We start from the raw sequence: 17,754 nt of genomic DNA, 5'->3' as shown, positions 1-17,754 counted from the left end.
TTATAAATAGAGCTAGTACATACAATGCCTAAAGCCACTATTACGCAAAGCATTTTGGGCAGGAAAAACTCCAAGACTAAAACTTAATACTAATTGAGATTAAAGTATAAATTGTGTTGAGAAAAAAAAAATGGAAAAAGGGGAGGGGGGAAACATGGCAGAAAAAAACAAAAATACAATTTGGTCAACAAAACAGCATTGTTTAAAATAGAAGACATGGGTTGACATTTTGGGGGTAAGGTAGGTTACATTGAGTTAATTAGTTAGTACTTAGTTTTTATCTTAAACTGGTTGGGAGAGGTACAGTGTTGCTGTGCTGGTGAAAGAACACCTAAAGGTAAATTAAATAATGATTGCGAATCCACAAGAAGTTGACATAATAGCACTAGAGATCTGCAATCAGGATGATAAACTTTCCCTAAAGAATTTGACAAACACTTGCTGATAGGACATGAAGTAAATGAGATGTATGTCAAGTTTTGTGAAATATATGATAAAAGCACAACAAAATTTATACCAAAGGAGAGATGCAGAACTAGGAAAAGGGGTTTGTTCAACAGAAATTGCGAGAGGGCCAGAGACCCAAACACACACAAATGGAATCAATATAGAGCAAGAGGCCAAACCCCCTAACATACAAGTGATGCAAAGATGCGAGAAACAGCAGCAGCAGTAAGGAGAGGGACTGAAAGACTATAAATAAAGTGTGAAATTAAACTCGAGTAAATTTTTTTTAACTACTCTCGACTGTGAAGAAAAACAAATATTCAGACGATTTGTGTTAGAATCATTAATCTTACACTTTCGGTCATATTCAACACAAATATACAGACACACACACACACACATTCCTGTTGCTGTAGCAGGTGAAGAATTACACACACAGATCACAATAACGTGTGCATCAAATGAACAAATCCACAAGGGCCGTGACGAGGATTCGAACCTGCGTCCGGGAGCATCCCAGACACTGCCTTAATCGACTGAGCTACAACAGGGTAAAAGGGTTGAAACCAATGGATGGATGTAGCACCTGTAGCACCTGCTACAAGGATGTAGCAGGTGCTCAATTGTCAAAAGTGAAAAATTTGGTTTATCTTCCGAATGCACCATATCGGTAAATTTTTTAATAATCTTTTAAAAATAGTAAATGCCACTATTTTTGCAAAATTATTACAAGATCTATTATTCTAATAAGGGTTTGATAAAATACAGTAGACTGCCTACTGGTTTTACCTGTAATAAGGTTTGATGCAGATGATTATGGATATATTTATATGCTCTTATTGTTAAGAAGTAATTTTTTAAAGAGTATTTTGTAATGAGCAGATGTAATTGTAAGATGTAATTGTGTCTGACACTGATAAAATTATAAACCATTGTAAACAATTTGTTCACTTTCAAAACTTAGGCATATATATATATGCATATAAATAAAAAACAAGTAAATGTAAATAATTTTACCTTGCACCTAGATCCACCAAGCCTGTATGGCGCGCGTTTCAGTACTTCGGAAATCTAGAACTATCTAGAATCTCTAATCTGCAATGAAACAATACATATTATTGCACTTACCAAAACATGGATGAATGTAGAAAATACAGAACTATTGGCTGAATATCAAATAAATGGATTTAATCTATTTCACACAGATAGATATATTAGACCGTGTATGTTAGGTAATACCTAACATACACGCCTCCACACACACTACATTTGAAATGTAGTCTCGAAAAGACTACATTTCAACAAAAACGTGCCACAGACCAGTCACAAGACTGAACCTCGTCGAGGCCAAACGTCTAAATGAGAGCATGAACAAGAAAGAAATAATTTTTTAACATCAGGCATCGTACACACACTGAATGCACCTGCAGACACACAACAAGCACTATCAATATAGCAAAGATTACTCCATAAAAAAATAATTAAATTATTGACCAACATGAGAGAGGGTTAGCCAACATGAGAGGGTTGTGTTGATTGCCTGAAAATATTTAAATTGTTTAATGTATTGAATGGCATTTTTCAAGTTACAACATTTTTTAAATTACTGAACTAGGATCTAGGCTTTGCTAGGCTTAATTCAATTATTACAGATGAGCCTAACCTAGCCTAGAACCCAGCGGGTTTTTTTCCTATTGAAGAGTGTTGTACATGCTGCTATGGCGGTGTGTCCACTCACAAGATTAGTGGCGCTGCCCAATAAACTCGCCCCCTCGTGGCAAAATTTAAAAAAATTTAGAACCTAGTTCAGTAATTTAAAAAATGTAACTTGAAAAATGCCATTCAATACATTAAACAATTTAAATAATTTCAGGCAATCAACACAACCTTCTCATGTTGGCTAACCCTCAGCAGTGCTCAAGCCCCTGTGCCCAGGCCCTGGGGCCTGAGTCCTCAGTTCCATACACTAGCACTGCCAGGCCTCGCCTCCACATACACTAGCACTGCCAGGCCTCGCCTCCACATACACCAGCACTGCCCCTCGCCTCCACATACACTAGCACTGCCAGGCCTCGCCTCCACATACACCAGCACTGCCCCTCGCCTCCACATACACTAGCACTGCCCCTCGCCTCCACATACACTAGCACTGCCAGGCCTCGCCTCCACATACACTAGCACTGCCCCTCGCCTCCACATACACCAGCACTGCCCCTCGCCTCCACATACACTAGCACTGCCAGGCCTCGCCTCCACATACACTAGCACTGCCAGGCCTCGCCTCCACATACACCAGCACTGCCCCTCGCCTCCACATACACTAGCACTGCCCCTCGCCTCCACATACACTAGCACTGCCAGGCCTCGCCTCCACATACACCAGCACTGGCCCTCGCCTCCACATACACTATAGCACTACCAGGCCTCGCCTCCACATACACTAGCACTGCCCCTCGCCTCCACATACACCAGCACTGCCCCTCGCCTCCACATACACCAGCACTGCCCCTCGCCTCCACATACACTAGCACTGCCAGGCCTCGCCTCCACATACACCAGCACTGCCCCTCGCCTCCACATACACTATAGCACTACCAGGCCTCGCCTCCACATACACTAGCACTGCCCCTCGCCTCCACATACACCAGCACTGCCCCTCGCCTCCACATACACCAGCACTGCCCCTCGCCTCCACATACACCAGCACTGCCCCTCGCCTCCACATACACTAGCACTGCCCCTCGCCTCCACATACACCAGCACTGCCCCTCGCCTCCACATACACCAGCACTGCCCCTCGCCTCCACATACACCAGCACTGCCTCTCGCCTCCACATACACCAGCACTGCCAGGCCTCGCCTCCACATACACCAGCACTGCCAGGCCTCGCCTCCACATACACCAGCACTGCCAGGCCTCGCCTCCACATACACCAGCACTGCCCCTCGCCTCCACATACACTATAGCACTACCAGGCCTCGCCTCCACATACACTAGCACTGCCCCTCGCCTCCACATACACCAGCACTGCTCCTCGCCTCCACATACACTAGCACTGCCCCTCGCCTCCACATACACCAGCACTGCCCCTCGCCTCCACATACACCAGCACTGCCAGGCCTCGCCTCCACATACACCAGCACTGCCCCTCGCCTCCACATACACCAGCACTGCCCCTCGCCTCCACATACACTAGCACAGCCCCTCGCCTCCACATACACCAGCACTGCCCGGCCTCGCCTACACATACACAGCACTGTAGCCAGCACTAGAATCTAATAATATAATAAAATATAAGTGTTTACTTACGATAATATTTGCATGAAGCGTTTGTCCTCTGTCCGCTGACTGCACTGACGACAAAATGGCCGCTCTGTTGATACTAGCGCGAATGATGCTGTGACGTCACAGATGAGGGCAGCAATGCGCATTTCATCCCTCGACCCTTAATCATTCCCTCGTATATATAATTGGCGACACAATTTACTTATCATTTACTTATCTTAGTTAGCAAATAGGGGATATTTGGCTAAGATTTCTGGTAGCAGATCGTTTTGAATGAAATATTTAAACATCTCTGGAACATTTATTATAAAATTGTCTCTGAATTCAATTCAATTCAATTCAATTGAAGTCTTTTGGCACTCCATCACATAGTGACAGACGGTGTGCTTGTTGACCCAGTTTACATTTGGTTAGGTCTACATCAGCAGATAATTAGAAATCCCAGAGAGAGTTGAAACACAGTTTAAGCCGAACAGTAGTAACATCTAGAAGTCTGCTGATTTTATTGGATGATCCATAGATGTGTGGCTCCTCTTGCATGATAGTATGATGATAGATGGAATTACTGGTGTCAATTTCACTTTGCCTCAGATCTACAAGATCTTGTTGAAGTTCTCGGTGTACTGCTGCTCTCAGATTGCTCATTGACAATCCAAGGCTACACTCATACGTCTCCTTTAAAGGCAGATTCTTTGGCTAACTTATCAGCTCTATCATGCATTTGGAGGCCAACATGAGATGGAGACCACATGAAATGGACTCTGTTACCATCCTTAATAATTTTGTTGTATTTGTGCCTAGCTTCGGACACGAGCATGTTACAGTTATGTCTTAAAGAGTTGAGAGCATTTAAGGATGATAAGGAGTCACTTACAATTAATGTATCAAGTTTGGAGACTTGTACACATTTCAGTGCAAGGAGCAAGCAAATAGTTCAGTCTGAAAGGTAGAGGCTCAATTGTTTATACGGACTCCCCACTCAAAGTATAGGCCATCGCCCATTGTCAGAACAACTGCACTTCCAGCTGCACCCGTGGTGCGGTGTAGGGAACCATCAGTGTATATGATTTGAGAGAGAGAATGCTCTGTGGACAGAGCATCAATATGGCTTAAGGCGTTTAGCTTTGCCTCAAGACGAAGTTTGGGCTGATTTCTAATTTGCTTCTTGGGTGGAAAGAGAGGGATTAAAACTGGAAAGGGTGTAACCTCCCACGGTGCAGGAAAGTGCCGTTGTTGTTTCTCTTGGTACAAATCATGAACCTGATACATTCTGAGTTGAGTTCCAGTTTTTGTTATCCATTTGGAACAATGCTGATCTTCAATAAAGAAATTCTGGAGGGCTTCTGTGCAAGGACTAGGATGAGTTAGCCTAAGCATTTTAATACTAATTTGACAGTTAATTTCAGTAACACGATCAACAACGCTCGGAATATTAAGTTCCTTTCTCATATTAAGTATCTTTTGTTGTACGAGGGCAACCAAGGATTATCCTCAAGGCTTCGTTCTGCAATTTTTCAAGCCCTCCAAGCTTTCTTTCAGGCATCAAAACAAGCAGAGGTGCAGCATAATCCACTAAAGATCTGATGTATGCAAGGTACATCATTTTGACAATTCTGACATTGGCACCATAGCCTGAGTGATAACCTGCAACAGCCTTGAGAGCTCGGAGCCTCTCTTTATACTGACGACAGAGTCTGAATACAACAGGACTATACAGTGGCACCTCAAGGCCAAGGTATTTGAATCTGTTTACATAGTCAAGCTGGGAGCCATCAGACAATTGCATCTTGCGAACAGCTCCTCCCTGCCTGGGCGGGCGCCGATTTAGTATCTTTGTTTTCTCTGCTGAGATAATTAAACCTAGGTCCTGACATGAGTCTAATACAGAGTTAAGAGTGTTCTGCATGTTAGCATACCCAGTGGTGTGTATCATTATATCATCAGCATACCCAGTGGTGTGTATCTATATCATCATCATACCCAGTTGTGTGTATCATTATATCATCAGCATACCCAGTTGTGTGTATCATTATATCATAGGCATACCCAGTTATGTGTATCATTATATCATCAGCATACACAGTGGTGTGTATCATTATATCATCGGCATACCCAGTTGTGTGTATCATTATAACATCAGCATACCCAGTGGTGTGTATCATTATATCATCGGCATACCCAGTTGTGTGTATCATTATATCATCAGCATACCCAGTTGTGTGTATCATTATATCATCAGCATACCCAGTGGTGTGTATCATTATATCATCAGCATAGCTATAATGATGTGGACGTTGGGTTTGCTCGGTACAGAGTTTAACAGCGTGTTTATTAAGGTATTAAATAAGGTAGGACTGAGGACACCTTCCTGTGAGGTACCTAGTTCGAAGTCTCTTGTTATCATTAATAATTTTGTTGTATTTGTGTCTAGCTTCAGACACGTGCATGTTACAGTATGTCTTAAAGAGTTGAGAGCAATTAAGGATGATAAAGAGTCACAATTAATGTATCAGTTTAGAGACTTGTACACATTTCAGTGCAAGAAGCAAGGAAAATAGTTTGGATTGAAGGGGGTAGAGGCCCAGTTGTTTATACGAACTCCCCACTCATAAAATAAGCTTTTGATACAGTGCCACATAAAAGACTGATTAAAAGATAGAGGCTCACTATATTGTGGATTCTATATTAAGCTGAATTAGGGCATGGCTATACCAAAGGAATCAAAGATTTAGAATCAATGGGGTTAAGTCGCAACACATGGTTTTACACATGGCCGTTCATGTTTAACAAATTTGCTCTCTTTTTATTCCAGCATAGTTGAGGCAGTTGATAGTGGTAAGGATTGTGATGTTGTGTACCTTAACTTTAGCAAAGCTTTTGATACAGTGCCACATGAAACAATGTTGACCTTCAATAAAGTCATTCTGGAAGGCTTCTGTGCAAGAGTTAGGATGAGCTAGCCTTAGCATTTTTATACCAATTTGACAGTTAATTTCAGTAACACGATAAACAACGCTCGGAATATTAAGTTCCTTCCTCATGTTAAGTATCTTTGTGGTACGAGGGGCATCCAAAGATTATCTTTAAGGCTTCGTTCTGCAAGTTTTCAAGCCCTTTAAGCTTTCTTTCAATCATCAAGGCAAGCAGAGGTGCAGCATAATCCACTAAAGATCTGATGTATGCAAGGTACATCATTTTGACAATTGTAACATTGGCACCATAGCCTGAGTGATAACCTGCAACATCTCCAAGAGGGCTTATGGAGCCTCTCTTTATACTGACGACAGAGTTTGAATACAAAAGGACAATACAAGGCAAGTTTTAAGGTATTTGAATCTGTTAACATAGTCAAGCTGGGAGCCATCATACAGTTGCATCTTGTGAACAGCTCCTCCCTGCCTGGGTGGACACCCGTTTAGTATCTTTGTTTCCTCTGCTGAGATATGACTAAACCTAAGTCCTGACATGAGACTAATACAGAGTTAAGAGTGTTCTGCATGTTAGCATAACAAGTAGTGTGTATCATTATATCATCAGCATACCCAGTAGTGTGTATCATTTTATCATCATGTATGATGATACATGATACAAGGAGGTCTAAATTGATCGATCGAACGATCTAAATTGGGTACTGAAATATGGTCAAAAGATTGGGGGAGGCCGTTTAATACTGACAAATGTAAGGTTTAAAGGATAGGTAATGACGATAGATCGAGTTACAAGATATAAGCTAGATGCATGCATGGTGCTGAGATTATGAAGTCGAATTATGAAAGGGATCTGGGAGTTATGATTAGTAAGAATTTAAAACAAACAAAAATCAATGAATAAATGTTCGTAATAAGGCAAACAGAACACTGGGATTTATGTATTGAAACATTAGTAATAATTAAAATATCGGTTCATTGTTCTTCAGATATATCTTGCTCTGGGTAGGCTCCATTTAGATATATATGCAATTCACTTTTGGTCACAGTATATCCACATCATGGTTATAAATTTACTAGAATGCGTCCAGCGGAGGATAACAAAGTTAATACCCCAAAATAGAAACCTGTCATATGAAGAAAGATTGTCAAAGCGTAAATTACATTCTCTAGAAAGACAAAGAATTATAGCTAGGTGACATGTGGTTTATGTTTTTGTTGATGTGTTTCTATATTTTCATAAATAAAGCATGCTTAGTGTCTTATTCCAAGTTTTATGACAATTTTACAAGGTTTAAAATATAAAGCTCAATATATTTCAGCTTTTTTATACCGGAATTATACGTTAATATAACATTATAATAACGTAACGATGTCGTGGAAATAACGTCATATTGACGACATATAAATGTTATATTTATGTTATAAGAACGTAAATTGGATAGGTTTACATAAAGTAAACAAAAAAAACGAAATGTTGACTGAAAATTGTTTATTTTTATATATAAAGCATGAAAACATTATAATTCCATAGCATTCACTACTATTTTTAAATTTTTACATAAATCTTAAAAAACTGTGTCTCAAGAATACATGTTTTTAGTTATATCTAGTGGTTTTAAGAACGTCAGAAATACGTATTTATGTCAAATGTTAGAGTATTACCTTTGTGGCACCATTTAAAAACGTTCACAAACGTTCTGTGTTTGCTGGGATAAGACTTGGCTACAAGTATCTCTGGCAGTTGGGCTTGTATAGGGATCTAGATGAAGTAAAGTGTAAAGTGTGTGGACATAGGCAGGGACACACACTCGAACACTATATCTTGGATTGTTGTAAAATTGAGCCTTTTAGAGATAAATCAAAGCTCACTCTGTATGATATGGCAACCTATCTTATTACTATGGATAAATTACCTGAAATCCTTGCACTGTACCCACATTTTGCTTCCAGTAGATGAACGACATATGAGATTCAGAAACAAGTAGTGTATTGTGAGGATTAATAATAAACAGAAGCTCCCCTGTGACTCTGTAATATCCCCATTGGCCAAACTATTATGTATTAACGACAAGACCTACCATTAATGTATGATGACTTACTGTAAATATGTAGCTCTTGTAATAGCACTTTCTCTGTAACTAGCTGACATTGTATCTATAAGGTGTGAAGGATTGAAGAAATTGTTTATGTAATAATCTAAGATGAGGTCTGATAAAGACCTTTTGTGCCCTCTGTAATGCTTTTGCGCTACCGCTCACAGGATGAGTATGGGGTGCACAATAAACTAGCCTCCTTCGGCGGCAACAATCAAATCAAACAAGCCGCACTAGCTATTAGTTCTTATAAGCTGACAACTTACCCAAATAAACATTACTTCCTAATTATATATATATATATATATATATATATATATATATATATATATATATATATATATATATATATATATATATCTATATATCGTACCTAGTAGCCAGAACGCCTTTCTCGGCCTACTATGCAAGGCCCAATTTGCCTAATAAGCCAAGTTTTCATGAATTAATATATTTTCTCTATTTTTTTTCTTATGAAATGATAAAACTACCCATTTCATTATATGAGGTCAATTTTTTTTATTGGAGTTCAAATTAACGTAGATATATGACTGAACCTAACCAACCCTACCTAACCTAACCTAACCTATCTTTATAGGTTAGATTAGGTTAGGTAGCCGAAAAAGTTAGGTTAGGTTAGGTTAGGTAGGTTAGGTAGTCGAAAAACAATTAATTCATGAAAACTTTGCATATTAGGCAAATCTGGCCTTGCATAGTAGGCCGAGAAGTGCGTTCTGGCTACTAGGTACGACATATATATATATATATATATATATATATATATATATATATATATATATATATATATATATATATATATATATATATATATATATATATATATATATATATACACACATATATTTATAATATACACACACACACTCATCCTAGCGCAGTAATTTATTGTGCAACCCATACCCATCCTGTTACCAATAGTTTGTGCAACCCATGCTCATCCTGTTACCTTTAGTTTATTGTGAAACCCATAGTTGACAGAACCTTTATTATTATTCACTATGATGAAGTTGCACACTTAATGCCTGAATATATATTTTGCTTGTATGTACTCGATATTTTTGTTCACTACCTTTTGTTCAAAATGGACTCGGTAAGAGATGCCGCAGTTTCGCATGATTACTAAATTGTCCTGGTTTCTAGGAACTGTGAGCATGGGTCTGAGGAAAAACTGTCCTTACTCTGAATACCGCAACGTCTGTGCTTATATGAATATATGTCACATACACATATTTTATAGCACACATTTAATTTGTATCTAGTTCTTTATTGTTAACTTACATAATCAAAGAACCTTGCAACATCTACATTCGAGGAAGGATTTCAGAAGCAGTTAACAACTGCCATTTCTTGTTTCTGGAATTCTTCTTTATGCTGTAGGTAAAGTAGTTAATAGAACTACTGTCTCCTGCTCCTGGGGTTAGTGGTTCGAGACTACTTGTGCCCAGGGTGAATGTGGAGGTAAGTAGTTCGACCTTGGAGGTGGACCTCGATATACACCTAACGAATAGACATGCACAAGCTGCCTGTCCTCAGTGTATATTTTACACACACACACACACACACACACACACACACACACACACACACACACACACACACACACACACACACAAACACACACACACACACACACACACATGAACCAGCAATGCTTGATTTGATATTTACCCTAAATGAATGGGATATAAGGGAAGTTAAGATGGAAGCGCCCTTGGGAATGAGTGACCACAGTGTATTGAACTTTGAGTACCTGGTAGAGCTAGGACTTATCTCCCCCCAAAAAGAACTAGGAATCAAAAGGCTGGCATACCGAAAGGGGAATTATGAACAGATGAGAAGTTTCCTAAGTGAAATACCTTGGGACACAGACCTCAGAGACAAGTCTGTACAGGGTATGATGGACTATGTTACCCAAAAGTGTCAGGAGGCAGTAAACAGGTTCATCCCGGCTCAAAGGGAAAAATCCGAGAAGCAACAGAAGAATCCATGGTATAATAGGGCATGTATGGAAGCGAAGAAACTGAACAAAAAGGCGTGGAGGAACTTCCGGAATAACAGAACACCAGAAAGCAGGGAGAGATACCAGAGAACCAGGAATGAGTACGTCAGGGTGAGAAGAGAAGCAGAGAAAAATTTTGAAAATGATATAGCAAACAAAGCCAAGACCGAACCAAAGCTACTCCACAGTCACATCAGAAGGAAAACAACAGTGAAAGAACAGGTATTGAAACTTAGAACAGGCGAGGACAGGTATACAGAGAATGACAGAGAGGTGTGTGAGGAACTCAACAAGAGGTTCCAGGAGGTCTTCACAATAGAACAGGGTGAGGTCACTGTGCTAGAAGAAAGGGAGGTAAACCAGGCGGCCTTGGAGGAGTTCGAAATTACGAGAGAGGAAGTCAAGAGACACCTGCTGGATCTGGATGTTAGAAAGGCGGTTGGTCCAGATGGGATCTCACCATGGGTACTGAAAGAGTGTGCAGAGGCACTTTGCTTGCCACTCTCCATAGTGTATAGTAAATCACTAGAGACGGGAGACCTACCAGAAATATGGAAGACGGCGAATGTGGTCCCAATATACAAAAAGGGCGACAGACAAGAGGCACTGAACTACAGGCCAGTGTCCTTGACTTGTATACCATGCAAGGTGATGGAGAAGATCGTGAGAAAAAACCTGGTAACACATCTGGAGAGAAGGGACTTCGTGACAAATCGCCAACATGGATTCAGGGAGGGTAAATCTTGCCTTACAGGCTTGATAGAATTCTACGATCAGGTGACACAGATTAAGCAAGAAAGAGAGGGCTGGGCGGACTGCATTTTCTTGGATTGTCGGAAAGCCTTTGACACAGTACCGCATAAGAGGCTGGTACATAAGCTGGAGAGACAGGCAGGTGTAGCTGGTAAGGTGCTCCAGTGGATAAGGGAGTATCTAAGCAATAGGAAGCAGAGAGTTACGGTGAGGGGTGAGACCTCCGATTGGCGTGAAGTCACCAGTGGAGTCCCACAGGGCTCTGTACTCGGTCCTATCTTGTTTCTGATATATGTAAATGATCTCCCGGAGGGTATCGATTCATTTCTCTCAATGTTTGCGGACGATGCTAAAATTATGAGAAGGATTAAAACAGAAGAGGACTGTTTGAGGCTTCAAGAAGACCTAGACAAGCTGAAGGAATGGTCGAACAAATGGTTGTTAGAGTTTAACCCAACCAAATGTAATGTAATGAAGATAGGTGTAGGGAGCAGGAGGCCAGATACAAGGTATCATCTGGGAGAGGAAATTCTTCAGGAGTCAGAGAAGGAAAAAGACTTGGGGGTTGATATCACGCCAGACCTGTCTCCTGCAGCACATATCAAGCGGATAACATCAGCGGCATATGCCAGGCTGGCCAACATACGAACGGCATTCAGAAACTTGTGTAAAGAATCATTCAGAACTTTGTATACCACATATGTCAGGCCAATCCTGGAGTATGCAGCCCCAGCATGGAGTCCATATCTAGTCAAGGATAAGACTAAACTGGAAAAGGTTCAAAGGTTTGCCACCAGACTAGTACCCGAGCTGAGAGGTATGAGCTACGAGGAGAGACTACGGGAATTAAACCTCACTTCGCTGGCAGACAGAAGAGTTAGGGGGGACATGATCACCACATTCAAGATTCTGAAGGGGATTGATAGGGTAGACAAAGACAGTCTATTTAACACAAGGGGAACACGCACAAGGGGACACAGGTGGAAACTGAGTGCCCAAATGAGCCACAGAGATATTAGAAAGAACTTTTTTTAGTGTCAGAGTGGTTGACAAATGGAATGCATTAGGGGGTGATGTGGTGGAGGCTCACTCCATACACAGTTTCAAGTGTAGATATGACAGAGCCCGATAGGCTCAGGAATCTGTACACCTGTTGATTGACGGTTGAGAGGCGGGACCAAAGAGCCAGAGCTCAACCCCCGCAAACACAACTAGGTGAGTACAACTAGGTGAGTACACACACACACACACGTGAGTGTGTGATTATGCGAGACTGGCTAACATCAGAACAGCCTTCAGGAACCTGTGTAAGGAATCATTCAGAACCTTCTATACCACATATGTAAGACCAATCCTGGAGTATGTGGCCCCAGCATGGAGTCCGTACCTTGTCAAGCACAAGGCGAAGCTTGAAAAAGTTCAGAGATATGGCACTAGGCTAGTCCCAGAACTAAGAGGCATGAGCTACGGAGAAAGGCTGCGAGAAAAGCACCTCACGACACTAGAAGGCAGAAGAGTATGGGAGACATGATCACTACCTACAAAATTCTCAGAGGAATTGACAAGGTAGATAAAGATAAACTGTTTAACACGGGTGGTACGCAAACAAGGGGACACAGGTGGAAACTGAGTACCCAAATGAGCCAGAGGGACGTTAGAAAGAACTTTTTCAGTGTCAAAATAGTTAACAGATGTAATGCATTAGGCAGTAATGTGGTGGAGGCTGACTCCATACACAGTTTCAAATGTAGATATGCTAGAGTCCAGTAGGCTCAGGAATCTGTACATCAGTTGATTGACAGTTGAGAGGCGGGACCAAAGAGCCAGAGCTCAACCCCCCAAACACAATTAGGTGAGTACACACACACACACTCACTCTCTCCCTCTCATAAGGGAGGTGGTGGCCGAGTGGACAGCGCTCTAGACTCGTGGACCTAGGGAGTAAATGTTACTCCTACTGCTATGTAACAAGATTTTGTTGGTACATTTTCATGTAAATTCACAACTCTTCGCGCCGGAAACAAGTCATGAGAGAGCCACACAATAATTTTCGGATCTAACCTTCATTCTTTCTCAATGTGTTGTATACAATGAAATGATTATACATTGCTCTGTTGTGAACATTGTATACAGTACCTCAAGATATACATCCCACAACAGTTAACTAGCTCCCAGATACCTAATTAATTCCCTACTCTCTGTAAATGTTAATGTGATGTCACCGAGCAGTAAATAGGTACCTGGAAATTAGACAGTTGCTTCCTGGTGTGTGTGTACTCACCTATTTGTACTCACCTATTTGTGCTTGCGGGGGTTGAGCTTTGGCTCTTTGGTCCCGCCTCTCAACTGTCAATCAACTGGTGTACAGATTCCTGAGCCTACTGGGCTCTATCACATCTACATTTAAAACTGTGTATGGAGTTAGCCTCCACCACATCACTGCCTAATGCATTCCATCCGTTAACTACTCTGACACTGAAAAAGTTCCTTTTAACGTCTCTGTGGCTCATGTGGGTACTCAGTTTCCACCTGTGTCCCCTTGTTCGCGTCCCACCAGTGTTGAATAGTTTATCCTTGTTTACCCGGTCGATTGTTTGTGTGTGTGTGTGTGTGTGTGTGTGTGTGTGTGTGTGTGTGTGTGTGTGTGTGTGTGTGTGTGTGTGTGCGAGAGAAAAAAATTAGTTAGTCAGTAATAGTTGATTGACAGTTGAGAGGCGGGCCGAATGAGCAGAGCTCAACCCGCGCCTGCACAACTAGGTGAATACTCTCTCACTCTCTCTCTCTCTCTGTCTGTCTCTCTCTCTGTCTGTCTCTCTCTCTCTCTCTCTCTCTCTCTCTCTCTCTCTCTCTCTCTCTCTCTCTCTCTCTCTCTCTCTCTCTCTTTCTCTCTCTCTCACCACTCACATATGTGTTGTATGTGGATGCTGAAGTTCAGTCTCTTGTCTATGTATAGGTCAAGGAACTTTCCATAATCATTATTGCTAATGTTAACATTGTGTATCTGAAGTTGAATATGGTTTCAGGATTTACTTTCGAACAAAAATAGTAGTCGGTCTTTTTTATGTTTGATGTGAGTTTGTTAGTTTACATCCATGAGTGGACTTTTTAAATCTATTATTTTCATTATTATATAGTGCGTTTGGGTTGGGGTCTGAATAGAGGAAGGTAGCATCGTCAGCACTTATGTTTACACTTATTGGAAGTATCTAAGTATCAACTAAAGTATCTTCACACTTGACTTAAACTTTAGTAGCTATTTTCTGGACCATTCCTCAAGTTTCGGAGGTCAACGAAGATGGAATTCACATGAAATGGCTTATGTTACCATCACTAATAATGTTGTGTTTTCTGTCTAGCTTCAGACACGGTCATGTTACAATTGTGTCTTAGAGAGTTGCGCGCAATTAAGCATGATACAAATCACTTACAATTAATGCAGGATGGTAGAAAATCACTTACAATTAATGCATCAAGTTTGGAGACTTGAATTGAAATTGAAATTGAAATAAGTTTATTGAGGTAAAATACACACAAATGGATGAGGTAGCTCAAGCTATTCTCACCCCGTTCAGTACATCGTGTTAATACATACATAGACACACACACTTGTACACATTTTAGTGTAACAAGCAAGGCAAATAGTTCTGTCTGATGGGTAGAGGCAACTGCACTTGCAGCTGCACCCGTGTGGCGGTGTAGGAAACCATCAATGTATATGATTTGAGAGAGAGAGAGAGAGAGAATGATCTGTGGACAGAGCATCAATATGGCGTAAGGTATTGGGCTTTGCTTCAAGATGAAGCATGATAAAGAACCCGAATATCAGGAGAAAAAATTACATTAAAAACTGTCCACATGATACATATATATAATCACGTTTTAAACATTTTAATTGTATTATTTGCATATATATATAATTAGGAAGTAATGTTTATCTGGGTAAGTTGTCAGCTTTTATGAACTAATAGCTAGTGCGGCTTGTATATGGGGTACATCCGGTCTCTTACCCTCGACTGCGGCGGTAACTTTATGGTCAGGAAGCCACAAATATTTACAGTTCAAGTTCAAGTATGTTTATTGAGACAAGAAAAAAATACATCTCAAAGGGATAGAGTAACTTAGGCTATTTCTACCCCCTCTACTTCAAGTCCCTCAAGGGGCGCACAAATTCAGTAAGTACAAATAGACAATTAACATTACAAGAATCCCATTCAACATTGCAGGTTAATATAGTAAGTACAGCATACAATTGTTACACTCTTGGGGCAAAATTTTTGTAGCTCCTAAGTATACTGTCTATCATACCATTATCACACATACAAACAATTTGATGTGGTACATTACTTATTTCCTTATTTCTATAGTTATCAATAAGTTGACACTCTAATACATAATGTTCTAAGGTGTGGGCGTGCGGCATACTACATAATTTACACTCCTTATCTTTTTCACTGACATCAACTCCGTATTGCCAGATATATTTGTATCCTAATCTTAATCTCATGTAAATTGAATCCTTCCAAGTTGACTTTCCTTTATCATAGGTGAAGGACGAGTTTGTATTTATTACTGAATAATTCTTAAGTGTGTTACTACTATCCACTATTGCCATTCTTTTTATCATTTCTTCATCTTCATTTCCTCTTATTAATGTTATATATACATGTACACATAATCATACATACATGTACATATATATACATATGCGGTAAATCCAGAGAAATGAAATATGGATTTTTCCGCATGCAAATGATTATTGTTTCGTGATCGTCAATTGCATATATACATATACATACATATACATTCACATACATATTCAATCACCCACACAAATACACACATCAATAATCTTTGTATCACAAGTGATTCAACAAGAGGCTCACAAGTCACTATACTAGGCACTTTACATCTATGGTGAGTCGTCCAATTACTAGTCTTGCTCTACACCCACCCAACTGGGCGGCAGCTTTACAGTCATGTGCTCCACACCCACCCAACTGGGCGGCAGCTTAACAGTCATGTGCTCCACACCCAACCAACTGGGCGGCAGCTTAACAGTCATGTGCTCCACACCCACCCAACTGGGCGACGGCTTTACAATCATTTGCATGAATTACTTACAGTAAGCAAATTTTAGATACTTCGCTAAGATTTCGGGCAGCACATCATTATAAATGAAGTACTTACACTTTTCTTGGACACCAATGATGGTGTTATCTCTGAATTCCGCGATTTTTTTAAATTCCAGTACTGTATATAATGACGCAAAGTATGCGAATAGTTCTGCAATAGTGATCCTATCCTGCGTCATAATTTACATACATATCTACTTCTGTTTTGTGTATTAAAATTACTACATTTTTATGTTAATTTATTTCTGTAAATGATGATGATGATAAATTTCAATAAATGTAAGTAAGAACATAAGAACGGAAACTGGTCGAGTAAATGGAAATGGTTGGGTACATTTCCTTTCACCTACCTAATGCGAATATTCATGTGTCCGGACACTGGCGATGGTGTGGTATTGCCTATTTATTTGACCATATCTTTGCTTTCATTTAAGATATGTTTTCCTTGAAATGTATTTACATTATCGTCTACATCTGTCTTTATTCTGAAATAAAAACCTTTGACGTTACTTTGCATATAGGTACATTAATTATAAAATTGATTGGCTTGTGTGCAGGCCTTCACACTCCCTGAGCGAGCCATCAAGTAACTATAAAAAGGCATATATCTTCACTTTCACTTCAGTTATATTTATACCAAAGTATTAACATGCAGCTTATATGTCTTTCTGATGACATAAAAAACTTCGTTTTTTACAATATATAGATTCAATTAACATTGATTTTCAAAAGGTCATAGTTCCCATCGAAAGGGAGAGCGTCGGCCAAGAAGCCTTGTTTAAAATATGAATATTTTTCCTCTCTAATAAGGTATAATCTCTGTGATGCATTAACACAAACTATTTTATATCTGCCTTTCTGATAACATATATAAATATAATCTTTATTTGTGAATATTTGTTAATTAAGCAATATATCAGAGAGCGTGTAGGGTTCGGTGTTCTATGAACGAAAAGGACTGGAGTAGTTTAAATAGCGAACGCATACCAACGAATAACGCTAGTATCTATATAACAAATTTATTGTCATGTGGAATTGATTTAACTTCCAGACACTTTTTTTTAATAAATATTAAATATTTTGTGGCTGTTTA

General features: G+C 40.1%; 1 long non-coding RNA gene across 1 annotated transcript in view; it reads right to left on the bottom strand.

Moving 5' to 3' along the window:
* The window catches only part of LOC138365119 (uncharacterized), a 6,451-nt gene extending 2,621 nt beyond the window's left edge, over positions 1–3,830 (bottom strand). Inside the window, exons 1-2 of the long non-coding RNA XR_011228662.1 lie at positions 3,758–3,830; positions 1,465–1,542 (exon numbers count right to left, since the gene is read on the bottom strand). This is a non-coding gene — a long non-coding RNA (uncharacterized lncRNA). The remainder of the gene's footprint in view (positions 1–1,464; positions 1,543–3,757) is intronic.
* Between the last annotated feature and the right edge of the window lie 13,924 nt (positions 3,831–17,754).

This window comes from Procambarus clarkii, chromosome 15 (assembly GCF_040958095.1).
Source record: "Procambarus clarkii isolate CNS0578487 chromosome 15, FALCON_Pclarkii_2.0, whole genome shotgun sequence".
NCBI lineage: Eukaryota > Metazoa > Arthropoda > Malacostraca > Decapoda > Cambaridae > Procambarus > Procambarus clarkii.
This window is presented reverse-complemented; position numbering and strand designations above follow the sequence as displayed.